General features: G+C 39.2%; 1 long non-coding RNA gene across 6 annotated transcripts; it reads right to left on the bottom strand.

Moving 5' to 3' along the window:
* Positions 1 to 729: 729 nt before the first annotated feature.
* On the bottom strand, positions 730 to 4,664 carry LOC110891328. 6 transcript variants are annotated; one of them, XR_002565238.2, is made up of 7 exons: positions 4,352 to 4,664; positions 4,123 to 4,207; positions 3,988 to 4,040; positions 3,453 to 3,710; positions 3,095 to 3,199; positions 1,073 to 1,260; positions 730 to 956 (listed from the first exon to the last, which is right to left on the bottom strand). It is a non-coding gene; the product is annotated as an uncharacterized LOC110891328 (long non-coding RNA). The 6 variants fall into 6 exon arrangements; XR_002565239.2 differs by having other exon boundaries at positions 3,453 to 3,647; positions 4,352 to 4,663; XR_002565235.2 differs by having other exon boundaries at positions 1,073 to 1,265; positions 3,453 to 4,040.
* Positions 4,665 to 27,985: the final 23,321 nt, after the last annotated feature.

Here is a 27,985-nt window from a genome sequence, read left to right as displayed (position 1 = left end):
GTCCTTCCACTTTACTAGTTGACTAACTAACACTAACTAGGTTAACTTGACTAGCTTTAAAACCTTAACAAGGCTAACTAGATTATTATTTTTATAAAAAGAATAAAACTTTTAGATTGTAAGATTAACTAGATGTATTCGACGTCGCGCGTTGCGCTGCGTGTTAGGCTAGCTTTATTTAGGCATATCCGAAATATCCGTATCCGAAATATCCGAAATTTCGGATATCCAAAAATTCGGATATCCGAAAATCGGATAATCCGAATTTTCGGATTCGGATTCGGATATGAATTTCAAAAATTTCGGATAATCCGATTATCCGATATCCGAAAACTAATTAAATTTTTATAAATATATATAGTATATGAGCATTATATTTTGTTTGAAGTATTGTAAAAGTTAGTAAAAAAGTAGTAAATAATTGTATTCGTGTGAATTTATGATTGTTTTTAGTTTTAAATGTTGAAAATTTATAAAATCGAGTATAAGTTTAGTTTTAATCTATACACGAAACGGATTTTTTGATTTTTTTTTTATAAATTCGGATATCCGTTTGGATATCCGAATCCGTATCCGAAATTTCGGATATCCGAAAATCGGATATCCGAAATTTCGGATACGGATTCGGATATCAATATTCACTATCCGAAATTTTCGGATATCCGATTTTCGGATATCCGAAAACCGGATAATCCGATCTTGAACACCCCTATGCTTAAGCATTCATCATGTTAGTAATATTGTGATTTATTTATTCAGGTATGGTTGCAAGCATTTATCATGTCCTTTGTTGTGCTACAACCTATGTAAGTACAATTAACATAATAAGCTATCAACAGTTCAAACATGGTTCTTTGTAACTACAATCTGAGCAACCGTTAGTTGGAGCAATATTAGCAGACCAATAACGTCTGATGCTTTAACCATTGACACGCGTTTCGCCTTTCCCGTGAAGTCTATTGCAATTGGACCATCAGCAAAAGCATCAAATTTATTCAGTAATAACATACTTGTTTAAGACATAAAACTCTTGTCAAAGTTTGCTTTTTTAGACAAGTGACTTTGATATTACCTTGTACCAAGTCTGACCCTGAGATCCAAAGTGATGAACCACCAGTGTCCTGCCCTAGTGCTTCTCATTTGAATCCAACTCAATATGTCCAATGCTCAGAAGGTCAACGACCGATCCATTTGTTAATCCCTGGAGCTTCACTTGGCCCATAATACCAGTACCCGTTTTATGGAAACCGCACCATAGTTCTATACTAATATTAAAATGAGTAAATTGTCATTTTAGTCCCTGAGTTTTGTCCAAATTTGCCATTTTAGTCCAAATAGTTTTTTTTTGCCTCTGGGTCCCTGACTTTTCCCTTTTGTTGCCATTTTGATCACATACACTAACTACATCCAAAAACTCCATCTTTAACCAGGGGTATTTGGGGGATTTTCATTTTAAATGTTTTCAATTGCCATTTTGATCCAATTCAAAAAAATCAAAAAAATTCCAAAAAATAATAAAAATTCTAAAAAATCAAAAAAATCCGTTTTGACGCGAACCGTTTCGAACCCGAACCGTTTCAACGCGAACCGTTTCGACCCGTACCGTTTCGAAGCCGAACCGTTTTGACCCGTACCGTTTCGAGCTGAACCGTTTTGACCCGTACCGTTTCGAGCTGAACCGTTTCGATCCATACCGTTTCGACTGAACCGTTTCGACGCGAACCGTTTCAAGCCAAACCGTTTGGACCCGTACCGTTTCGAACCAAACCGTGCCGTATCGAACCGAACCGTTTCGAGCCGAACCGTTTCGACGCGAACCGTGGCGAAAACCGTTTCGACCCGAACCGTTTCGAGTTGTACCGTTTCGACGCGAACCGTGGCGAAAACCGTTTTGACCCGAACCGTTTCGAGCCAAACCATTTCGACCCGTACCGTTTCGACTCGAACCGTTTCGACCGTCGAACGGTTCGTGTCGAAACGGTTCAACTCGAAACGGTTCGCGTCGAAACGGTTCAGCTCGAAACGGTTCGGTTCGAAACGGCTCGGTTCGATACGGCACGGTTCGATACGGCACGGTTCGGTTTGAAACGGTACGGGTCGAAACGGTTCGCGTCGAAACGGTACGGGTCGAAACGGTTCGCGTCGAAACGGTTCGGCTCGAAACGGTTCGGGTTCGAAACGGTTCGCGCCGAAACGGTTCGCGCCGAAACGGATTTTTTGGATTTTTTAGAATTTTTTAGAATTTTTAGAATTTTTATTATTTTTTAGAATTTTTTGAAATTTTTTTGAATTTTTGGAATTGGATCAAAATGGCAATTGAAAACATTTAAAATGAAAATCCCCAAAATACCCTTGGTTAAAGATGGAGTTTTTGGATGGAGTTAGTGTATGTGATCGAAATGGCAACAAAAGGAAAAGTCAGGGACCCAGAGACCAAAAAAAAACTATTTGGACTAAAATGACAAATTTGGACAAAACTCAGGGACTAAAATGGCAATTTACTCTATTAAAATCTTTTATATATATGAAAGTCAAACGTCATGTCCAACAATCAAACTTAACAGATCGAGTTTATATGAATCAAAAATTGTTATTGAGGAAGCTTCCTACCAAGCAACACTGTAGGGATGAGCAAATTGGACCCGGAACCGGTACCGGTACCGAATTTACCAAACCGGGTACATTTTCGGTACCGATTCAGCACCAACTTTTGGCATTTTCGGTACCGGTTCGGTACCGGTATTTATCGGTTATTACCCTCAAATACCGGTACCGGTACCGAAGCGTATTGGGTATAATCGGTACCGGTATCGGTACCCACTTTTAAGGATTTTCGGTACCGGTACTTTCGGTACCTGTCGATACCGAGCTCATCCCTAGCAACATGTGTAGATTTGACTAATTCCTCACTTTTTTTGAATGAAAGCACACGTTGTTTCTCACAAACCTTAACAATATACTTCTTCGGTCACTCCAAATCACATCACGATGTTCAGTTGCAGTGGGTGTAGAAGTTGCAAAAACATTTACTAAATAATTTTGACACTCGAATCCATTCTATTATTTAATCAAAGGAACTAACAACTTAAAATACCTTATAAAAAGCCTAACCAGATAGCTGCTAAAATTGATTTACTGAGATGAAATACTGCAAATCGATTCTGAAGCTTAAATCACAATATGACCAACAAAGGTAAGTCTGCATACATTTAAAAAAAAAATTAGCAAGCACCAAGAACAATATGAGCCCCAAATACGACATCACACTATGACATGAGTGTGTTAACGAATTTTGGAGGTAATTTTTGCGCATTATAAATTGAAATTACAAACTAACATTGAAGTTTATATGCAATATCATACAACCAATGAACCTTAAAATATATACCTTGGCGGAAACCATATCATTAACGCCTAAAAAGAGTGTATGCCACAATAAAAGGTGAACTCACCGGAATCTTAGAAGTCCTACCCGTCGCATGTCGTCGTCACTGGAGTGAGGTTATTGTCGAAGTAACGCGGTAACTCCGCCATCCGACTTTGCCCTTTCTCTCTCCGTTGCTTCCCATCTGACTCGATAAGGCCTTACTTTAATTAACGGCGGTGTTAAAGCTGCATACTTAGCCAACTGCACACATATCTGGATTCTGAAACATCACCTCATACCAAAATCGTAATAAATGTTATTAAACCCATATACTCCTCTACATCTGAAAATACGAACATTGAATTTAGATAATCAACGCAAAAAAAACGGATGACAGCTTAGACCAAATAGCGAGATTCACTGACCAATATACATTTACAAGTAAAATCAAATAGTTCGTTCACAGTAAGATAATAGAGATCTGGATTCGAAAATATCATTTAATACTAAAATCAAACTATAATCTCAACAAAGAACTAATACAAATCATATAACCAGATTATGAACTTAAAATCACAACAACTACCAACAAACCACTGCAAACAACGCATCAAACTTACACAACAACAGCCATATCGGTCACCGGAGAAGTCGTTGAAGCTTCGCTGGAGTTCTGTAAGACCAAAAATAGATTAACGAAAACAATGAAAATCGATCTAACGATAAAAGAAACATGCAACTGAACCGAGGTTTACCGGAATTCTTGACGGAGTCAAACAGAGACCCGTAATAATCGTAGCTCACGCCGCCTCCATCTTGTTACTGTAACGTACCCACAAGCTGAACAGCCAAATGAACACTCAAAGAATTAATCAAAAACCCTAAACGTACTGCACCCCACACACCGCCGATTACACGCAAGATAGAACGACGAAAGAAATCTGAAAGATTGTAAATCAAAATACACCAAATAAATCAAATTACCTCAAATCAGTTGGTCATCGGGTTTCAGAGCTTTTCAGCGACGGTAAACAGAAAAGCAACAATAAACCCTAATTTACAGGCAAACCTTCGTCGGAGGAGTTGTTGCCAGACATCCAACCCTTCCAGAAACCCTAGATCAGGTGGCTGGTGCTCCTCTAGCTTGTAAACCCTCACTGTTACCTCGAAGCCACCATCATCGTCCACCCGTTCATGCTCTCTCTCCCGTGCGGTATGCTCTGTCTCTCTCTCTCCGGTGTGGTGGGTTTTTCAACAATGGCGAAGGGGCGGGGGCGGGGGCGGTGGGCTTTAAGCAGGTTTTTTTTGGATGCGTGACTGGTTATACAATTGAATTACAAAAATGCCCTTTTTGACTGTTCATTTACTGTTCATTTACTTAGGTTTTTAAGATGTAGATAATTTAATTAGTTAAATAAAATAAATAAATAAATAACCATTTTTATAAACGGATTAAAAATAAATTAACGATATCTTTCAACGATTATTTATTTCGCGAAAATTTCCGAGGTTTAAAGGATTAGGATTCAAAATTCAAAACGAGGCGGATTTTGGGGATCCAAATTTGACGAATGTTACATTCGTCTAGTACCTGCACTTAGCCTTTTTGGAAAATACGTCAGTTTGCACTGGTAAATACAACTTAACTGACTCATTTTGAAAATGTTTAGAAAATTGATTTGAGCGCACTTAGGCAAAAATATTTTCTAACTTGGGAAAATTATTCAAAATAATCTTGTATACAGTTTTACTCATTTGTCGTCCATTAGGGCCGGTTTGTAAGGCCGGACTTAAGTTAACTGACACGCCACAGGTATAATGCCCACAAGGTCGATTCCTTATAGTGGGATACCAGTTTTTACATAATGCAACTGTCAGGTGTACGCCTACACCCCGTGCTTAGGTCGTGGCCATTTCTTTGAATGATGCCAAGGATATCCGGGACATGGTCATTTAACCCCCAAGGGCCATACACCAAATAATACATATCAAACAGGTTATGTAAATACATCAATCACAATACGATTTAAATGACTACATACACCCGACCAAGCGGTACTTCTATAATACCGTATCCCAAGCCCGTATAGGGAAAATAAGTTAAGAGTATTTACCTGAGCAGTGTATAAATCAAATACAGCAAGTGCACGTATCTTTTACTGGGCTCCTAATCTGGAACGAAGGTTTTTAATAACCTATTAGAATCCTAACAGGTCTTTAATTAAGCTTAGACTTAGACCGGTTAGTTTTCAAAAGGAAGACACGGTCCATAACGCATGATAAAGCGAAGACCGGTTTAGAATGTGATTTTGACCCGACAAGCTTGCATGCTTGTTTAACATGGGTAACTTAAACACATTCTGGATTTTGAGACAAAAACGATATGGTTTGACCCGTTTCGACTAATATATGCAAACTAGTTACATAAGCCGATCCGAACGCGAAAAGTGCGTAACGAGTAACCACAAGAGTCATATACAAGTTTCCTAAGTTAACATGCCTTGAATATGTTGTGACATCAGTAAGATATCTTCTATTATGCCCCATATGAATTTAAACTCAAATTATACCCCGAAAGGGCATTTTGGTCATTTAAAAGGTTATAAAAGAGTTTAAATATGATTCTGAGTTTCGGGTCTGATGGAATCAGTAAAAATACTTAATTTACTAAGTTATATCAGTAGGGTATAACCTATATGTGAAATTTATCACTTAAAACCAAACTATGCATCTTAAGGGCATTTTGGTAATTTCACTTAAGGTTCAAAGGTCAAATCTGGAAATCTGACTTCAAAACTTCTACTTACTGCTAAAGTATAGAAATTAACTTAAAACATCAGTAGGTATCAAGTCTTATATGTCTAATATGGTTTTAATACATACTATGCGTTTAAAACGCTTAAAAACGCTTAAAATGGCGATTTTGAGCTATTTCTGGGTTCTTATAGGAAAGCTGATATTTTTACTATTCCAGAAGGCTTAAAATACTCTATCCATCATATTAGATCAGTAGAAAAAGGTTTGGTTCCAAAAGGTTTGGTAAAACTCATTTTATGGCTTAAAAGGGCAAAACCGACAACTACCGAATTAAGCTTAGAACTCTAGGTTACGATCAGCCTAAAAATAAATAAAAATCTCCAAAAAATCCCAAAATATTATTTTACACCAGTGGGTAAAAATTTTGGTATCCATAATTGGGTTTAGATAGGCAAGATGCTAATTACGCCATTTAATTACTAAAAAGCTTTCTAATTACGCTATTGAGCATAACTCTTAATCTAGACCTCAAACTGATGTCAAATTCTAGGTACAAGTTTATAAATCAGTACCAAAGGTTTCTACTCTTTTACATTTTCAAAATTCATGTTTTAAGGTCATAAGGGCATAATAGTCAACATTTAGGCGATTAACGGAAACATGCATATAAATTGGATAACTAATGAACCAAGTTGTATAATCACAGAGGGTTATACTTATAGGTAACTTGGTCCTAATAAGGCTCTAAGGCATTCCTAAATTATGCACAAACGGGTCAGAACTGAAAGTCAAAGCATAAGTCAAACTATGCGACTTTCGGTCCCGAACCGAGCCTAAACTGAAAATTGTCGAGTTGAACATGTTTAGACATGTTCTTACATTGATTACCAAGTTATATTAATGTCAAAACAGGTTGCATAGCTTCTACATTGCTAATTATGCATTTATTTGAAAATTAGCTTTCTGTTGACCTTTTATAATCAAGTTTGACTCGACAATTGACCTAATTAGAGTGGGAATCAGAGGGTGACCTTTTAGGGGTTTAATGCCCACATAATTACCAACTCATTGGTACTTTCAATTTGAATTTTGACTGGAGCAATTAAGATTAATGACGAAGTCAAATCTTAATTACGACGGTTTGACTTTACGCTAATAAACTAAGCAAAACTGAATTAAAGGAGGTTAAGCATACTTACAAAAGTCCTAAGCACGACTAATGAACACTAAGGATGAGCCTTGAGCTCCAGGAACCTCCAAGAGAAGAGTTGTGAAGTTCCAAATGAATGAGCAAATGAAAACCCAACTCAAGGCCTTTATATAGGCTTCTTTGATCATCAAGATCATGCCAAACAAGGTCTAGGGATGTTGTGGGATCATTCCAAGTGTCCCTACACCCTTTAAAACCATCAAACAAGCTCCAGGTATGAAAAACCACGTTTCTAAGTCGGTTAAACCGACTGTACAGACACCTGTGATGTTTTTCTACATCTGGCATGCTGAGGCGGCCCGCTTCAGGATTCATAAGGATCTTACGCGGGCCGCGTGGCCCCACTGATCCGGTTACAAAGTTTCAAAAATTGCAATTTTGGTCCCTGGTCCTTCCAAACTTGATTTTAAGGTGGTTTCTTGCTCTATAAACCCCCAAACTTGACTTTTAAGGACCCCAAGTCATAAACCAACTTTGTTTAGTCCCCGGTTACTCATATGATCACCGAAAAGTCGTAAATTTCGATATTGACGCTTTTAATCCCTCGTATACGAATATTGTCATAACTTTCTCATACTTTATCGAAACCTTGTGAAATTTTTATCACTCATTCTAGTGAGTATAATTTATCATTACAAAGCTTCGGGTCTGCTAAAAGATCACTCAGAGGTATACTTTAAACATGTTGACACATTTAGCCCCTGTAGTTTGTAATTCCTCACTTTCTTTCACAATTAGCTTCGTATGATCCATGATTTATTCGTTTAAGGATATAAACATCATATAGGGTTATTAAAAGACATATTTATCCGTTGTTGACATTTTGAACCCTTATATTCACATACTTTCCTTGTTTGTCAACTTTAGTCCTTCATACGCAATCTTTCACACGTTCAAAGCTTATGACACGTGTCAATACCTTATTGGTCATGAATTTTCGAGGTGTTACATCCTCACCCCCTTAAAAGAAATGTCGACCTCGAGATTTAATGAAATATATGAGGGTACTTTTCCTTCATTGTGGATTCTACCTCCCACGTGTACTCGGGACCTCTGCAGGCATCCCATTTAACCTTTACAATAGGCACATGCTTCCTCCGAAGCTTCTTAACCTGTTGATCTTCAATCGACAAAGGTTTCTCCACAAATTTCAAGCTCTCATCTATATGCACATCTGTATGTGGTATGACTAGTGACTCATCAGCTAGACATTTCTTCAGATTGCAGATGTGGAAGACATTATGAATACCACTGAGCTCTTCAGGTAAGTTTAACTTATAAGCCACTGATCCTACACATTCGATGATCTCGAATGGTCCTATATACCTTGGGCTTAGCTTACCTTTCTTACCAAGTCGCATCACTCCCTTCCAGGGTGATACCTTGAGCAAAACTTTATCACCAACCTCAAACTTTAGAGGTTTTCGCCTTTTATCAGCATAACTCTTCTGCCTATCCCTGGCAGTTTTCAGGCGATCACGAATCTGGACAATCTTGTCCGTCGTTTCCAAGACTATATCTGGTCCTGATAATTGAGCTTCTCCTACTTCTGCCCAACAAATAGGCGTTATGCATTTCCTACCATATAATGCCTCAAAAGGCGCAGCTTGAATGCTTGTATGGTAGCTATTGTTATAGGAGAACTCGACCAATGGTAGGTGCTTATCCCAGCTACCTCCTAAATTAATTACACATGCACGAAGCATGTCTTCCAGAGTTTGAATTGTACGCTCACTCTGCCCATCCGTCTGAGGATGGTAAGCCGTACTGAAATTTAAATGCGTGCCCAAGGACTGTTGGAAACTTTTCCAAAAGTGTGACGTGTATCTGGTATCTCTATCAGAGATAATGGCCACAAGCACTCCATGCAAAGATACAATCTTATCAACATACAATTGGGCCAACATGTCAGAACTGAAAGTTTCCTTAATGGGTAGGAAATGTGCTGACTTAGTCAGTCTATCTACTATCACCCATATAGTATCATTTCCTTTCTTAGTCTTTGGCAACTTAGTGATGAAATCCATTGTCACCATTTCCCATTTCCAAGTGGGAATTTTAGGCTGTTGCAGCAAACCTGACGGCTTTTGATGTTCAGCTTTAACTTGGGCACACGTCAAGCATTTGGCTACATAAGTGGCTATAGACTTTTTCAAGCCTATCCACCAATAGTTTGCCCTTAAATCCTGGTACATCTTATCAGCTCCAGGATGAACAGAATATTTGGAACTGGGGGCTTTCTGAAGAATGACATCTCGAAGTCCTCCATAAACAGGAACCCATATTCGTCCATTTAACCTTAGGATTCCGTCCTTACCATAGGATAACTGCTCTTCAGTTACTCCTAGCTTCTCATCAGGATAGTTAGCTTCTAACACAGCTTCCTTCTGCGCAGCTAACAACCTTTCATTCAAACTGTTCTTGATTTCAATGCTCTTGGCATTGATTCTTATAGGCTTTACCCTCTCCTTCCTACTTAAGGCATCGGCAACCACATTTGCTTTGCCTGGATGGTATCTTATCTCACAATCATAATCATTTAACGTTTCCATCCAACGTCGCTGCCTCATGTTCAAATCCTTTTGATTGAACAGATGCTGAAGGCTTTTGTGATCAGAATAGATCACACACTTGGTTCCATACAAGTAATGCCTCCATAGTTTTAGTGCGAATACGACGGCACCCAACTCCAAATCATGGGTGGTGTGATTCTTCTCGTGCACTTTCAACTAACGTGAAGCGTAGGCAATGACCTTGCCTTTCTGCATCAGCACACAGCCCATCCCGGTGTGCGATGCATCACAATATACTACAAATTCTTCAATTCCTTCAGGCAACGTCAGCACAGGAGCGTTGCTTAACTTCTGCTTCAGAATGTCGAAAGACTCTTGCTGCTTAGGCCCCCAATCAAACTTGCTATTCTTGCGGGTGAGAAGAGTCAGGGGTGCTACAATTGTTGAGAAGTTTTCGATAAATCGCATGTAGTATCCTGCTAGTCCTAGAAAGCTGCGAATCTCCGTAGGCGTCTTCGGCTCTTGCCAGTTCATAATAGCTTCAATCTTAGCGGGATCTACTTGGATACCACGCTCACTGACAACATGTCCAAGAAATTGGACTTCACGAAGCCAAAATTCACACTTCGAGAACTTGGCATAAAGCTTCTCCTGCTGAAGTAGCTTCAGAATGCAACAGAGGTGCTTCTCATGGTCAGCTTGACTCTTCGAGTAGATGAGAATGTCATCGATGAAGAAAATGACAAATTTATCCAAATAAGGATTGCAGACGCGATTCATGAGATCCATGAATGCGGCAGGTGCATTAGTGAGCCCAAAAGGCATCACTAAGAACTCATAATGACCATAACGAGTCCTAAATGCAGTCTTGTGCACATCTTCATCTCTAACCTTCAACTGATGATAGCCTGACCTCAAGTCGATCTTAGAGAAATAACTTGCTCCTTGCAGTTGATCGAACAGATCGTCGATCCTGGGCAAAGGATACCTATTCTTGATAGTCACCTTGTTAAGCTCGCGATAATCGATGCATAGACGCATCGATCCATCCTTCTTCTTCACAAACAGGATAGGTGCTCCCCAAGGAGATGAACTAGGTCTAATAAAACCTTTAGCTAGCAAATCATCCAGCTACGTCCTTAATTCCTTCATCTCTGTTGATGCTAACCTATAAGGTGCTCTCGCAACAGGCGCTGCTCTGGGGATGATGTCAATTCTAAACTCCACTTGTCTATCTAGTGGCAAGCCAGGTAGTTCTTCAGGGTATTCAGAAATGACTGGAATATCTTCAATATTGGGCTTCTGCTCATCAATAGTCACTTGTGCCATGTAAATGACACAACCCTTCTTCAAGCATCTAGATGCCTTGAGCAGAGACACTTGCCCAGGTAATCCATACCGGGTATCTCCCTGAATGGTAAGTGACTCACCAGACGGAGTCTAAATTACCACTTGTTTCTTATTGCAGATGATCTGGGCTTGGTTATGCGATAACCAATCCATGCCCAATACTATATCAAATCCGGCTAACTTCAAGGGAAGTAAAGACATAGGAAAAGAGTGGTTCCTAATGGATATAAAACATCCATCTAAAACGGTTGAGGCGGTTTCTAAGGTACCATCAGCTAATTCCACCTCATATTTCACACTTAAGGTTTTAACAGGCAATTTCAACAACTCGCAAAACTTATTATCTACGAACGACTTATCAGCACCAGAATCAAACAATACTCTTGCATAGATATCATTTATGAGAAAGGTACCTGTGATCACGTTGTCGTCCTGAATTGCCTCCTGTACGTTCATTTGGAAGACCCTAGCATTGGTCTTCTTGGCTTCCTCAGGTTTCTTGGCGTATTTAGGGCAGTTAGTCTTAATGTGCCCTTTCTCGTTACAGCCGTAGCAGGTAGCATCTTTGATCCTTTTGCAGTCAATAGTCTTATGCTCCTTAGACTTGCATAACCCACATGCATGTGATCCTGATTGAGACTTGGTCTCAAGCCTGCACTTTCCAAAGTGGCGTTTTTGGCAAGTTGAGCACTTTGGCTTTTCCTCTGCTCGCTGACTACCTTTTCCAGACCCAAACTTCTTGGACTCAGTGTTTCCCTTGTGCTTCTTTTCCGACCCTCGTGAGTTATCCTCCTCACGCTTCTTCTTACTCTCTTCAGAGTTCTTGAGCGATCTCAGCCTGACCGCATCTAAGGTGAGGGATAGAGATAGATCAGCTACTGATCTAAAAGTAGCAGGTCTAGAAGCCTTAACACTGGCTTTGATTTCTGGGGCTAGACCCCCAATGAAGCGCGCAATCCTCTTGGGTTCTGGTGTCACAAGGTAAGGGACCAATCTAGACATGGTGTTGAAGCTGGTGAGGTAAGCTTGACAATCTAAATCCTTCATCACCAATGATAAGAAATCTGATTCAATCCTTTCCACCTCATGCTGTGGACAATAGTTCTCCTTAATGAGAACCATAAACTGCTCCCATGACATATCGTAGAGTGGGATCTTCCCAGCAGCTTGAATGAGAGACTTCCACCATGCCAGTGCCTCTCCTTTGAACGAATGGGATACATACTTCACTATGTCCCTTTCAGCACAACCGCTGATATCAACAACAGTGTCCATTTCATCTAACCAGGTCATACAATCAATTGCTCCTTTCTCCCCAGTGAAATCCCGGGGTTTGCAGGAAACAAAGTACTTATAAGTACAAGACTTGGTACGCGCTCCATCATCGAACACTATCCTCTTGGATGGAACACTGTGTTGGTTTGAGGAATGTTCGACATTCTCTTTCTTGGGTTCATCTTTCTTAGAGGGTGGCTTGCTATGAGCTTCCGAATGGGTTTTAGGAACAGATTTAGAGTGGGGTACCGAAGAGGTTCTACTATACGTCTCACTAACCTCCTTGAATTGCTCCTTTACAGCTTTAGATACAGCTGTATCAATCAGTGTACGGAGCTCTCCTTTGGTTATATTAACCCTATCCTCATCGTTTTCCAGGGAATGACTGTTCACTTCTTCCGACCTTGCCATGTAGCTTTAATTGCTACATAAAATCAAATGAGGACGAGGTTTATACGGGAGCTTATACAGTTCTATCGTCTTATACGATTTATTAACTATGGCTTTAATGCACATTTTAGTTAATTATTCAGGATAACCCTAAATTATATATAATAGCACAAAAGGCCTAGTCACGAAGACAGATTTAATTATTAAACCAGGATTTTATAGAATTGAGGCATTAAGGTTGAATCAAAGTTCATTACCTTTTCTTGACAGGGAGTTGCAGGCTACCACTGTCTTTAGTCCTAGAGGACGTTAATTATAGCCCGTGGGCACTTCATCCTTAAGGGATGATTATATAAATAAGGGAATTTAGAATAACCCTTTTCAGTAATGACTTAGGTGATTTTATCGGATCACACTTTGTCAAGCATATAACATATCAAATCTTAATAAGGGTTGAATCTTTCGAATTGGTTTTACCATTTTGGCCATGTCTGCAATGACAATTAGGCTAGCTTTTACCTTTAAGATTCTTTTAATATTTAAACGCAGAGAAATCCTAATTTGAGATGTTAACAAGGATCTGAATCTAATTGAGGAACTACCATCTTGGCCTTGTCTTAAGGTGACACATGGCTAGGTCTTGTCCTTTTAGATTTTTCCATTTTATCATAATGGTAGATCTTATAGAAGAAAGTTATTATAATAGGAATGGTTGCCCTAAATGGGACTTCTAACTGAAATCACTTGCCCATGCAAGGACTAATCAGAAAAATAACAAAGGAAACCAATAAAGGAGAAATAAAACGAATTAGGATTAATCCTATGTTCTTGTCTAGACTCGAGAATGTGCAATTGTGTAACTGAGATTAAACACACAAGGCTAGTGTTTAATTCACTCAATGTTGGCTCTGATACCAACCTGTCACACCCCTAATTTCCACGTGTCACCGGTGGGCCCGGTGGGGAGTATCATGACGTAGTTGATATCATCATAGTCAAACAACACAACATATAAATGCACAGCGGAAGCAAAAGATATAGATTCATTTCAACTGAATAAATTGTAATGTTTAAGTATCACAAAACAGTCGAAACAGATCCACAGGCGGATCAAATAAAAAGAAAACTGTTCAACAGACTTTGACATCTAAAGCTTGCGAGACTTGAGTAATGATGCCTGGAGTAGCCAGCCTATTTCGTCTAGTACCTGCACTTAGCCTTTTTGGAAAATACGTCAGTTTGCACTGGTAAATACAACTTAACTGACTCATTTTGAAAATGTTTAGAAAATTGATTTGAGCGCACTTAGGCAAAAATATTTTATAACTTGGGAAAATTATTCAAAATAATCTTGTATACAGTTTTACTCATTTGTCGTCCATTAGGGCCGGTTTGTAAGGCCGGACTTAAGTTAACTGACACGCCACAGGTATAATGCCCACAAGGTCGATTCCTTATAGTGGGATACCAGTTTTTACATAATGCAACTGTCAGGTGTACGCCTACACCCCGTGCTTAGGTCGTGGCCATTTCTTTGAATGATGCCAAGGATATCCGGGACATGGTCATTTAACCCCCAAGGGCCATACACCAAATAATACATATCAAACAGGTTATGTAAATACATCAATCACAATACGATTTAAATGACTACATACACCCGACCAAGCGGTACTTCTATAGTACCGTATCCCAAGCCCGTATAGGGAAAATAAGTTAAGAGTATTTACCTGAGCAGTGTATAAATCAAATACAGCAAGTGCACGTATCTTTTACTGGGCTCCTAATCTGGAACGAAGGTTTTTAATAACCTATTAGAATCCTAACGGGTCTTTAATTAAGCTTAGACTTAGACCGGTTAGTTTTCAAAAGGAAGACACGGTCCATAACGCATGATAAAGCGAAGACCGGTTTAGAATGTGATTTTGACCCGACAAGCTTGCATGCTTGTTTAACATGGGTAACTTAAACACATTCTGGATTTTGAGACAAAAACGATATGGTTTGACCCGTTTCGACTAATATATGCAAACTAGTTACATAAGCCGATCCGAACGCGAAAAGTGCGTAACGAGTAACCACAAGAGTCATATACAAGTTTCCTAAGTTAACATGCCTTGAATATGTTGTGACATCAGTAAGATATCTTCTATTATGCCCCATATGAATTTAAACTCAAATTATACCCCGAAAGGGCATTTTGGTCATTTAAAAGGTTATAAAAGAGTTTAAATATGATTCTGAGTTTCGGGTCTGATGGAATCAGTAAAAATACTTAATTTACTAAGTTATATCAGTAGGGTATAACCTATATGTGAAATTTATCACTTAAAACCAAACTATGCATCTTAAGGGCATTTTGGTAATTTCACTTAAGGTTCAAAGGTCAAATCTGGAAATCTGACTTCAAAACTTCTACTTACTGCTAAAGTATAGAAATTAACTTAAAACATCAGTAGGTATCAAGTCTTATATGTCTAATATGGTTTTAATACATACTATGCGTTTAAAACGCTTAAAATGGCGATTTTGAGCTATTTCCGGGTTCTTATAGGAAAGCTGATATTTTTACAATTCCAGAAGGCTTAAAATACTCTATCCATCATATTAGATCAGTAGAAAAAGGTTTGGTTCCAAAAGGTTTGGTAAAACTCATTTTATGGCTTAAAAGGGCAAAACCGACAACTACCGAATTAAGCTTAGAACTCTAGGTTACGATCAGCCTAAAAATAAATAAAAATCTCCAAAAAATCCCAAAATATTATTTTACATCAGTGGGTAAAAATTTTGGTATCCATAATTGGGTTTAGATAGGCTAGATGCTAATTACGCCATTTAATTACTAAAAAGCTTTCTAAATACGCTATTGAGCATAACTCTTAATCTAGACCTCAAACTGATGTCAAATTCTAGGTACAAGTTTATAAATCAGTACCAAAGGTTTCTACTCTTTTACATTTTCAAAATTCATGTTTTAAGGTCATAAGGGCATAATAGTCAACATTTAGGCGATTAACGGAAACATGCATATAAATTGGATAACTAATGAACCAAGTTGTATAATCACAGAGGGTTATACTTATAGGTAACTTGGTCCTAATAAGGCTCTAAGGCATTCCTAAATTATGCACAAACGGGTCAGAACTGAAAGTCAAAGCATAAGTCAAACTATGCGACTTTCGGTCCCGAACCGAGCCTAAACTGAAAATTGTCGAGTTGAACATGTTTAGACATGTTCTTACATTGATTACCAAGTTATATTAATGTCAAAACAGGTTGCATAGCTTCTACATTGCTAATTATGCATTTATTTGAAAATTAGCTTTCTGTTGACTTTTTTATAATCAAGTTTGACTCGACAATTGACCTAATTAGAGTGGGAATCAGAGGGTGACCTTTTAGGGGTTTAATGCCCACATAATTACCAACTCATAGGTACTTTCAATTTGAATTTTGACTGGAGCAATTAAGATTAATGACGAAGTCAAATCTTAATTACGACGGTTTGACTTTACGCTAATAAACTAAGCAAAACTGAATTAAAGGAGGTTAAGCATACTTACAAAAGTCCTAAGCACGACTAATGAACACTAAGGATGAGCCTTGAGCTCCAGGAACCTCCAAGAGAAGAGTTGTGAAGTTCCAAATGAATGAGCAAATGAAAACCCAACTCAAGGCCTTTATATAGGCTTCTTTGATCATCAAGATCATGCCAAACAAGGTCTAGGGATGTTATGGGATCATTCCAAGTGTCCCTACACCCTTTAAAACCATCAAACAAGCTCCAGGTATGAAAAACCACGTTTCTAAGTCGGTTAAACCGGCTGTACAGACACCTGTGATGTTTTTCTGCATCTGGCATGCTGAGGCGGCCCGCTTCAGGTTTCATAAGGATCTTACGCGGGCCGCGTGGCCCCTCTGATCCGGTTACAAAGTTTCAAAAATTGCAATTTTGGTCCCTGGTCCTTCCAAACTTGATTTTAAGGTGGTTTCTTGCACTATAAACCCCCAAACTTGACTTTTAAGGACCCCAAGTCATATACCAACTTTGTTTAGTCCCCGGTTACTCATATGATCACCGAAAAGTCCTAAATTTCGATATTGACGCTTTTAATCCCTCGTATACGAATATTGTCATAACTTTCTCATACTTTATCGAAACCTTGTGAAATTTTTATCACTCATTCTAGTGAGTATAATTTATCATTACAAAGCTTCGGGTCTGCTAAAAGATCACTCAGGGGTATACTTTAAACATGTTGACACATTTAGCCCCTGTAGTTTGTAATTCCTCACTTTCTTTCACAATTAGCTTCGTATGATCCATGATTTATTCGTTTAAGGATATAAACATCATATAGGGTTATTAAAAGACATATTTATCCGTTGTTGACATTTTGAACCCTTATATTCACATACTTTCCTTGTTTGTCAACTTTAGTCCTTCATACGCAATCTTTCACACGTTTAAAGCTTATGACACGTGTCAATACCTTATTGGTCATGAATTTTCAAGGTGTTACACCTTGTTACCTTTTAAGCTAGCTGGCTTTGATATAGTGATATACATGGATTGGTTATCCCATAACCAAGCCCAGATTGTGTGCAACAAGAAGCAAGTGGTGATCAAGACTCCATCTGGTGAGCCACTCACCATTCAGGGAGATACTCAACATGGATTGTCTTAGCAAGTGGCTATGCTCAAAGCATCCAGATGTTTGAAGAAAGGTTGTGTCATTTATATGGCACAAGTAACCATTGATGAGAAGAAGCCCAAGATTGAAGATATACCAGTCATCTCTGAATACACTGAAGTTTTCCCGGAAGAACTACCTTGTTTGCCACCAGATAGGCAAGTAGAATTCAGGATTGACATCATCCCTGGAGCAGTACCTGTTGCGAGAGCACCTTATAGGTTGGCACCAACAGAGATGAAGGAATTGAGAACGCGGTTAGATGATTTACTAGCCAAAGGATTCATTAGACCTAGTTCGTCTCCATGGGGAGCACCAATCTTGTTCGTCAAGAAGAAGGATGGTTCGATGCATTTATGCATCGATTACCGTGAGCTTAACAAGGTCACTATCAAGAATAGGTATCCTTTGCCCAGGATCAACGATCTGTTCGATCAGTTACAAGAAGCGAGCTACTTTTCCAAGATTGATCTAAGGTCAGGCTATCATCAGTTGAAGGTCAAGGATGAAGATGTACACAAAACTGCATTTAGGACTCGTTATGGTCATTACGAATTCCTAGTGATGCCTTTTGGGCTCACTAATGCACCTGCCGCATTCATGGATCTCATGAATCGCGTCTGCAAGCCTTACTTGGATAAATTTGTTATCGTTTTCATCGATGATATTCTCATCTACTCGAAGAGCCAAGCTGACCACGAGAAGCATCTCCATTGCATTCTGAAGCTGCTTCATCAAGAAAAGCTCTATGCCAAATTTTCTAAGTGTGAGTTCTGGCTTCGAGAAGTCCAATTTCTTGGACATGTTGTGAGTGAGCGTGGTATCCAAGTAGATCCTGCTAAAATCGAAGCTATTATGAATTGGCAAGAGCCGAAGACGCCTACGGAGATTCGCAGTTTCCTAGGATTAGCAGGATACTACCGGCGATTCATCGAAAACTTCTCAAGAATTGCAGCACCCCTGACCTTACTCACTCGCAAGAATAGCAAGTTTGATTGGGGGCCTAAGCAGCAAGAATCTTTTGATATTCTAAAGCAGAAGTTGAGCAACGCTCCAGTGCTGACGTTACCTGAAGGAGTTGATGAGTTTGTAGTTTATTGTGATGCATCACACACCGGGATGGGATGTGTGCTTATGCAAAAAGGCAAGGTCAATGCCTATGCTTCACGACAATTAAAGGTGCATGAGAAGAACTACACCACCCATGACTTGGAGCTGGGTGCCGTTGTATTCGCACTAAAACTATGGAGGCATTACCTGTATGGAACTAAGTGTGTGATCTATTCTGATCACAAAAGCCTTCAACACTTGTTCAATTAAAAGGATCTGAACATGAGGCAACGACGTTGGATGGAGATTTTAAACGATTATGACTGTGAAATAAGGTACCATCCAGGCAAGGCCAATGTAGTCGCAGATGCCTTAAGTAGAAAAGAAAGAGTGAAGCCAATAAGAATCAATGCTAAGAGCATTGAAATCAAGAATTGCTTGAATGAAAGGTTGTTAGCTGCACAGAAGGAAGTTGTTTTTGAAGCTAACTATCCTAATGAGAAGCTAGGAGTAACTGAAGAACAGCTATCCTATGGCAAGGACGGAATCCTGAGATTAAATGGGAGAATATGGGTTCCTGTTTATGGAGGACTTCGGGATGTCATCCTTCAGGAAGCCCACAGTTCCAAATATTCCGTTCATCCTGGAGTTGATTAGATGTACCAGGATTTAAAGGCAAACTATTGGTGGATAGGCTTGAAGAAGTCTATAGCTGCCTATGTAGCTAAATGCTTGACGTGTGCTCAAGTCAAGGCTGAACACCAGAAGCCGTCAGGTTTGCTACAACAGCCTGAAATTCCCACTTGGAAATGGGAAATGGTGACGATGGATTTCATCACCAAACTGCCAAAGACGAGAAAAGGAAATGATACTATATGGGTGATAGTAGATAGACTGACTAAGTCAGCACATTTCCTACCCATTAAGGAAACTTACAGTTCTGACATGTGTAACACCTCGAAAATTTGTGTCCAATAGATAAACGACACGTGTCACATACGACAAAAGCATTATCAACCCGGATTTAGTTAAAGATGTATGGCAGGATTTTTAAACACGTCGACATGTTAATTTATACCTCTGAACGACTTTATTATAAATCCCGAGACCTTAACATGATTAACAAACATCTATTATACCTTTAATCCGGTGATTACTAATAATAATGGAGGTCCAAGTTTACTAGTATGGATCCTATGAAATAATGCTCAATAAATCTTTTGTGTATACTTTTCCATCATAAGGCAAACCAATGATACATTGAGATAAGTAGACATAACTGGTCAAGCATGGGTAAAAAGGCCTCATACTGACATTTTCCAGGCACAAAATCATGCATTGCAAGTTGTCCATTCAAAGCATGAAAGGTTATTGTAACACCCCGTGTTTTCGAATGTCAAAGTCAGAGTCAAAGTCCAAGTCAACATTGACTTCTTTGACTGTTAATGTTTCTTTTCGCTTTTTGTATTATGTGGAGTAAGTGTTGTCTAAATAAAATGATCGAATGTTTAATCAATGCGACAGATTTACGAATGTGAATAGTAGGAAGTAACAATGCGGTAAAGTTAATCAATCGATAATCAAGTTAATCAAATCAATCATCGAACTCGGACCTCGAATTATGCGAATTTTGGTATTGCTATACGTGTGTGTGCGCCTTATGTGTTACTTGTGCATGTTTACTTTATGTTTTGTGTGGTATTCAATCGAATCAGTCGAAACTCGAATCGAAACTCGAAAAGCAATCAAACTCAATCGAAACCGACATCGAAACGCGAATTACAGATGATTGTATGTTAGATATAGTAATTGGGACTGAAAGTAGTTTGACTAGGAACTCTATCGTATTCGTATCATCGTCCATCAAAATCGAAATATCAAAAATCATCGCGAAACACTCCAGAAGGTGTTCCTGATCGAACAGGAATCACCGATCGAACAGGCTAGCCGATCGAACATGCTGTTCGATCGAGCAGCCCATTCGATCGGAGGTCCTGGCCGATCGGTTGACACTTTCCTCTTTTGGAGCCTATAAATAGCCCTGTCATTGTCACTCTTTCTACTTTTGGAAAGCTCTGACCGAACCAGCCCTTATTCTTCACCTTTTCTCAGATTTCTCTCAACTCCGGTAAGTTTTCACTCTCATTCTTGTACGTTTTTTATCATTACACGATTCTACACCTTTCTATCTTTCAAAACTTGATTTCTAACCGTGAAATCACCAAGATCTAAGTGTTCTTGGATGATGTCATCATGGTGTTCTTGAAGAACACCATACTTTGGCCTCATTCAACCATGAATAGCTTATATCTAACCAATTTCCACATAAACAAACTAAAATCTATCATAGATCTAGACATTTCACTGATTTCGGGTTAACCGTTAAACTACCGTTCCGAACAATTCACCGGCCGGACTTGGGTGATTCCTGTCCGAACCAGTGAAGCAAGTAAGAACCCACGTTCTATGGTTTAACTCGCCGTCAAAATACCTTGGAATCATAACAAATAATTAACCAGCCAAGTGTTAGACGATAGGCCGACCAGGTCAGAATTTGCTGGCCGAACGGCTAGGCTGTTCGAACGAACAGCCCAGCCGATCGAACATGCCAGCCGATCGACCGGGCCAGCCGATTGGCTAGCACATGGTTCCACACTTTTCAAACTCCATGAAGTATGATATTGACGAAGTGATGTTCGATCGAATATGCTACTCGATTGGTAAACATTACTCTTCGGATCATGAGATACTATGCTTCAGCACTTAATCGATTTTTGCAACTCGTTCGTAGTATGGAGTGCCAGCCGATCGAACAGGCTGTTCGATCGAGTGACATCCTGCTGAGAACTACTTCTGAAGTTCCTAACCGATCGGTTAAGCCGGCCGATCGAACAGGCCGTTCAATCGATCGACCTAAAAGGTAAGAACACTTCAGTGTTCTCAAATACTACAATGAAAACTTCAAAAGTTCAAACCATCATACACAAACACATCAGAGGAAGAAACAACCCACTCGAATGGCCCAGCCGATCGAGCCTACCGGCCGATCGAACAGGACTGTTAACCGAACGAACAGCCCGTTCGATCGAACCTGCTGTTCGATCGACCAGGCTATTCGATCCATTCACACTTGTTTACATTTCCGCATTACTCATCGTTATACTATCGAACTATTCAGGCTAACCCTACTCTCAGCGCTCCCTTCAATCCATAATCAATCACTGTGAGTATACTCGACCCCTTTTTGCTTTAGCACTTTTGGGTGTTACATACGTTACTTATCAAAATCACAATCGAACACACTATTCAAACTATTTGAACGCTAACCGATTGCATGTATTACGTGACTAAATGAATGCTTGTTGTTATGTTTACACGTGGAATGCTGTCTACCTGCCTTAGCAACGTAGTACTATAGTTTGGACTCAGCACCCGTTCACACGAGGGTTGTTAAGGACAATTACTTGCACGGATTACGGTGGTAATCATGTATTGCGAACTGTCTCGGACAGTCAACCCGCAGTCGTTGGTATCGATAGGTCCATGTCGATAATTAACATGCATCATTTCCCTCTGTGTACGTGCTGGTTATGCGTAAACTATTCGAACTCTATGTGTTATTATCAAACTTGTATGCTCACCTTTACATTTTATGTATTGACATTATTTTAACGTATGTGACAGGTGTTTAGGATATTTGCTTGCTAGGGAAGTGAAGCTAGAATAAAGCTTTAGAGGCCCCCAACAAATAGTTGTCTGACAGGAACAAGCAACTAGGGCATAGTTGTCTGTAGATCTTGTCAGGCTTGGTCTTAGAAGCATTGAACAATATTTACTTATGTTAAATCTGAGTTGTCGGAACAGAATTACTTGTTTGGATGTTATCTGTAATAATGTATTTGTTTATTCGGGATACGGTATGGGACGTATCTATAACTGGATATTATGAATAGTTGTTGTGGAAACTTCTGAACAATCTGTTTCGCTCAGTGCCATGCCCTGATGATTCCGCCATCGGTTGGGGTGTGACAGTTATTTTTTTTTGCTTCTGGCAAGGGCTTACGGACCGTAAAGGTCCTGCCTTACGGTCCGTAATGTGCGAAAGGTTAAAACTTTTCCTCTGTCAAAGGCTTACGGACCGTAAAGGTCCTGCCTTACAGTCCGTAAGGAGCGCCCAGCGACAGCAACTTGGCTGTTGGCTGTTATAACAGTTTAACCGACCTTGTAAGATATTTTCAGCAACATGGGCGACCCCTAACCTTTCCTAGACACTAGGAAACACTTGTAAATGATATGGGAACAATGATAGACCTAGTTGTCATGATCTCAATGGTTTAAGAACACTATAAAAGGGCCATGAGTTGCTACATTGTGTTCATTCCTCATTCTGCATTCTTGGAGCTTCTCTGGAGCACAAGTGCCTTCTCTAAGCATCTCTGGACGTTCATTAGACTTCAGTAAGTATGCTTAACCTTTCTTAGTTTAGGTTTTGCTTAGTTTTAGCTTAAAAGTCAAACCGTCGTAATTAGCGTTTGACTTAACGATTAATCACTATTGGTCCAGAGATTAGTCGAATCGAAGGTAGTTATAAGTTGGTAATCATGAGGGCTTTAAACCCTTATGAGGGCACCCCCTGGTTCCCACTCTATCTAGATCAAATGTCAGGTCAAAGTTGTTTAGAAAAAGTCAACAGAAGCTTAATTTTTAAATTAACATGTAATTAGCAATGTAGAAGGCATGTAACATATTTTATCACTCGTATAACTTGATAATAAGTATAAGAACTGGTCTAAACTTGTTTAATCCGACCATTTTCCTATTTAGACCCGGTTCGGAACCGAAAGTCGCAAAACTTTGACTTTTGCTTTGACTTCAGTTCTGACCCGTTTTAGTAGAGTTTAGAAATGCCTTAGGACTTCCTTAGGACCAGGTTACATGATGGTATGACCCTCTGTGACTGGTTCGTTGTTTGACCGAGTCATTTGCACATTTCTGTTATATGCTTAAAAGTTGACCATAATGCCCTTTTGACCTTAAAACGAGAATTTTGGATATGTGAAAGAACAATAACCTTAGTTACTGATTTCTAAGCATGTCCCTAAAATTTCATGTCAATTCAAGGTCTAGAATAGGAGTATTGCTAAAAAGCGCAATTAAGAAAACTTTTGTTAATTAAACAGCGCACTTAGCATAAAGCCTATCTAAACCCAAATTTCGACACCAAACCTTTTACACACTGACGTAATATAATGTTTTGAGATTTTTAAAGATTTATAATTATTTTTAACCTGCTAATAACCTAAGGTTATGACCTTGATTCTGTAAATACCGAATATACCCTTTTCGGACATAAAACAAGTTCTACATAGCATTTTGACGCCAATCCAATTGCTACTGTTTTTATATAATAAATAAAGTATTTTGAACTATATAACCTGATCAGAAAACTCAGATTTCCTGTATAACCCGGAAATCGCTTAAGACGACTTTATACGCGTATTAAACGCATAGTTTGGGTTTAAAACCATTTTTGTCATAAAGACTTATTACCTACTGATGCGACTTTTTAAAATAAGTGGTTTTACTGATTTCTTCAGACCCGAACATCAGAAGTATAAATAATCTCTTTTATAATCTTTAAAATGGCCAAAATACCCCTACGGGGCGTATTATGGGATTAAACTCGTTATGGGCATGATGGAAGGTATCCTACTGATACCACAACATATTTAGAGCATATTAACTTAGGAAACCTGTATAAGACTCTTATGGTTACCCGTTACGCCTCTCGCGCCTTCGGTTCGGTTTATGTAACTAGTTTACATAAATTAGCTGAAACGGGTCAAACCTTATCGTTTTTATCTCGAAATCCAGAATGAGGTTGGATTACCCATATTATACAAGTCTTCAAACTTGTCGGGTCTAAATCACATTCTATCCCGGTCTTCGCTTAATCATGCGTTCGAACCATATCCTTCGTTAAAACTAACCGGTCTAAGCTTAGGCTTAATTAAAGACCCGTTAGGATTCTAATAGGTTATTATAAACCTTCGTTCCAGAATAGGAGACCCGGTAAAAGCTACTTGCAATTGCTGCTTGTGAAATATACTTTGCAAAGGTAAATACTTTTAACTTATTTCCCTATACGGGCTTGGGGTACGGTATATAAAATACCGCTTGGTCCAGCATTGAATCTTTAATCGAATAGAGGTTAAATTATTGATATGCTCAGTTTTGAAATGTTTTGTTTGCTTAAAGCCTTTGGGGGGTTAATGACCATGTCCTGGATATCCTTGGCATCATCTTACGAGATGGCCACGACTTGAGCACGGGGTGTAGGCGTACACCCGTCAGTGCATAAATGAATAAATAAATAATGTGGTGTGTCTATTGATCTTTAACCGGTCTACGGAACGGGCTACTGAACGCATAAGAAAACATGTAATTCGTTTACAAGTATTATATTAAAATAATTATCCCAAGTTATAAAAGTTTGTGCCACGTGCATTCAAATCAATTTTATTAAACCTTTTTCAAAAGTGTCGGTTGAATGTATTTAACAGTGTAAACTGACGTATTTTACTAAAAAGGTTAAGTGCAGGTACTATACGAACTAGGCTGGCTTTCTCCTAGCGTCCACAATAAGTCTCGCAAGCTTGGATGTCAACTGTTGAGCAATATTTCCTATTTATTTTTGATCCCCCTGTGGATTATTTTCAACTGTTTGTGATACATGATATTACAATAACATTCGGTTGAAATATATCTATTTTTGCTTCCGCTGTGCATTTAAATATTGTGTTGTTTGACTGTAATGTTACCAACTACGTCACGATAGTCCCCCACCGGGCCCACCGGTGAAACATGTGGAAATCGGGGTGTGACAACATGTTAGCCCAATTGTATGTTGATAAGATTGTATCTCTGCATGGAGTACCAGTGGCTATCACCTCTGACCGAGATACCAGATACACGTCGCACTTGTGGAAAAGGTTCCAACAGTCTTTGGGCACGCGCTTAAATTTCAGTACGGCTTACCACCCTCAGACGGACGGACAGAGTGAGCGTACAATCCAAACTCTGGAAGACATGCTGCGTGCATGTGTAATTGACTTAGGTGGTAGTTGGGATAAGCATCTGCCATTGGTCGAGTTCTCCTATAATAATAGCTACCATACCAGCAGACTGCGCCTTTTGAGGCATTATATGGTAAAAAATGCAGAACGCCTATTTGTTGGGCAGAAGTAGGAGAAGCTCAGTTATCAGGTCCTGAGCTAGTCTTTGAAACAACGGACAAAATTATCCAAATTCGCGACCGCCTGAAAGCTACCAGGGATAGGCAGAAAAGCTATGCTGATAAAAGGCGAAAACCTCTCAAGTTCGAGGTTGGTGATAAAGTTTTGCTTAAAGTATCGCCTTGGAAAGGGGTAATGCGATTTGGCAAGACAGGTAAGTTAAGCCCAAGATATATAGGACCATTCGAGATCATCGAATGTGTAAGAACAGTGGCTTATAAGTTAAACTTACCTGAAGAGCTCAGTGGTATTCACAATGTATTCCACGTCTGCAATCTGAAGAAATGTCTAGCTGATGAATCGCTAGTCATACCACACACAGATGTGCACATAGATGAGAGCTTAAAATTTGTGGAAAAATCTTTGTCTATTGAGGATCGACAGGTAAAGAAGCTTCGAAGAAAGCTCGTGCCTATTGTCAAGGTAAAATGGGATGCCCGTAGAGGTCCCGAATATACGTGGGAGTTAGAGTCCACAATGAAAGAAAAATACCCTCAATTATTTTCGTAAATCTCGAGGTCGAGATTTCTTTTAAGGGGGTGAGGATGTAACACCTCGTAAAATCATATCTAATAAAATAAAGACACGTGTCATGTAGGACAAACGTGTCAGGAACCCGGATCAAATGAAAGATGTATGGTAGGATTTAAAAGGGCGACATGTTATTAGAATACCTCTGAGCGACCCAAGTTATAAATCCCAAGATCCTTAAATCATTATGATAAACATCTGATATATTAGCCGGTTGTTTCTAATTAAATAAAAATTCCATTTTATATGGAAAATTGGATTTTTAATATTACTACAACATTCAGAAATTTGATTCTTGATTAGAAGAATGGAACTTGAATAAATCCATGCCCATTATGGATTTTTGTTGATCTTCCAACACTTTCAAACCTTCCACAAGAGCCAAAACATGTAAGAGCATGCAAAGCATGCAAAGGCTGAGCAAAGGGACCCTCAACTGAAAAGAAGTGCATGAGATTCGGACTTGTAAGAAGTGCATGGTCATTACTTGGAAGTTTACAAAATTTTGGATTCTGGTCATCGGTTACGGACCGTATGGCTTTGAGCTTACGGTCCGCAAGGATCAGTTACGGACTGCATCCGATTAGGCATACGGTCTGCAAGGGACATACCTGGGCGCATCAGACTAGGGTCGGTTACGGACCGTATCCGTATAGGCTTACGGTCCGCAAGGGGTGGATACGGACCGCAAGGCATTTTGCTTACGGTCCGTAAGCCTGTCGCTGGCAGCAGATTTTGGACAGCTGCCTGTTTAGCCAGTTCCACCGCCTTACTTAGGTGGTATTCGAATTCAGGGACTTGTAACTGGTATTACAGCAACATAGGGACACCTGGGATGATCTTGCAACATATGTAGACTATTTTGGCATGATCTTGTGGCACTTTGTGCACTATATAAGAACTTCATGTTGCAACTTTGGGACTTGCTCATTTGCAATTCATTCAAGCATCTCTGGAGCTTCTCTGGACAACAATCAAGTTTCTCTTAAGTCCCTAATCATACTTAGGACCATTGTAAGTGTACCTAATCCTCTTTAATTTAGTTTAGCTTAGTTAATTAGCTAAAAGTCAAACCATCGTAATTAAGGTTTGACTTCGAGATTAAGCAATAATTATCCAGTCAAATCTCGAATTAAAAATACCTATAAGTAGGTAATTATGTGGGTAACAAACCCTTAAAAGGGTATTCTCAGATTCCCATTCTAACTATGTCAATTGTCGGGTCAAAGCTTACTTTAAAAAGTCAATAGAATGCTTATTTTCAAACTAATACATAATTAGCAATGTAGGATCCATGTAACCTGTTTTATCATTTATATAACTTGGTAACTAATATAAGAACATGTCTAAACATGTTCAACTTGACAATTTTCAGTTTGGGCTCGGTTTGGAACCAAAAGTCACATAGTTTGACGTACGTTTTGACTTTCAGTTCTGACCTGTTTAAGCCAAGTTTAGGATTGCCTTAGAGCCTCTTTTGGACCTATTTACATGTTAGTATAACCCTCAATGGTTATACAACCTGGTTCATTAGATATCCGATTCATATGCAT

This window comes from Helianthus annuus, chromosome 11, assembly GCF_002127325.2.
Source record: "Helianthus annuus cultivar XRQ/B chromosome 11, HanXRQr2.0-SUNRISE, whole genome shotgun sequence".
In the NCBI taxonomy this organism is placed as follows: domain Eukaryota; kingdom Viridiplantae; phylum Streptophyta; class Magnoliopsida; order Asterales; family Asteraceae; genus Helianthus; species Helianthus annuus.
This window is presented reverse-complemented; position numbering and strand designations above follow the sequence as displayed.